This window comes from Apium graveolens, chromosome 6 (assembly GCF_009905375.1).
Source record: "Apium graveolens cultivar Ventura chromosome 6, ASM990537v1, whole genome shotgun sequence".
Classification (NCBI taxonomy): domain Eukaryota; kingdom Viridiplantae; phylum Streptophyta; class Magnoliopsida; order Apiales; family Apiaceae; genus Apium; species Apium graveolens.
In genome coordinates this window covers 183,380,685-183,381,678 of record NC_133652.1, presented here as the reverse complement: position 1 = coordinate 183,381,678, position 994 = coordinate 183,380,685, and the positions used below count along the sequence as shown (strand labels likewise).

Sequence of the window (994 nt, the reverse complement as noted above, 5' to 3'; positions counted from 1 at the left end):
CTTATACTACTTGCGAACGCGTATACTTGCGTGAATACTAGCGCGTGTTTTCGCCCTAACAAGTTCTTGGCGCCGCTGCCGGGGACTCGGTGTTAATTTTTAGTTTATGTGCTTGTCATCAGTGGTCGTTAAAGTTCACTGACTCGGATTCTTTTACTTTCACGGTTTATTTGTTTGTGTTTCAGGTACTCATTACGATGGGAGATCCAGCAGCACGAACGAAAGCCTTGATGGACTTTTCTCAACCCAAGATCAATGACATTCAATCTAGCATTGTCCGACCAGCTATTACAGCTAATACCTTTGAGATCAAGCCTGGCATAATTCAATGGGTACAGACTTCAGTCCAGTTTGGGGGTTCTCCAACGGAAGATCCCAATACACACATTAGTGATTTCATTGAATTATGCGACACCTACAAGTTCAACGGTGTTACTGAAGATGCTGTGAAGCTGAGACTGTTCCCATTCTCTCTGAGGGACAAGGCTAAGAGCTGGTTACACTCTCTACCAGCTGGTTCGATTACTACTTGGGAGGATCTTGCTCAGAAATTCCTTACTAAATTCTTCCCTATGGCGAAGACAGCTGCACTCAGGAATGCTATTACTCAATTTGTGCAGCAAACGGGAGAATCGCTAAGTGAAGCTTGGGAGCGCTACAAGGAGATGCTTAGGAAGTGTCCTCATCATGGAATTCCTGATTGGATGATCATCACTTGTTTTTACAATGGGCTGGGAGCACAGTCCAGACCCATGCTCGATGCAGCATCAGGCGGAACATTATGGGCAAAGAGCTATAAGGAAGCTTATGATCTAATTGAATTGATGGCTACTAATGAATATCAGTATCCAACCCAGAGATATCCACAGGGCAAGGTAGCAGGAGTTCTTGAAGTGGATACAGCTACAGCTATCACTGCTCAACTAAAGGCGTTGTCTATGAAGATCGATTCTCTGGCTAACTATGGTGTTAAGCAGATAATTAATGTTTGTGA

The 994-nt window shown here is 44.1% G+C and overlaps 1 non-coding gene across 1 annotated transcript; it reads right to left on the bottom strand.

Annotated features, from left to right (window-relative positions):
• Positions 1-587: 587 nt before the first annotated feature.
• On the bottom strand, positions 588-694 carry LOC141669920 (small nucleolar RNA R71). The gene has a single exon (XR_012554169.1). It is a non-coding gene; the product is annotated as a small nucleolar RNA R71 (small nucleolar RNA).
• Between the last annotated feature and the right edge of the window lie 300 nt (positions 695-994).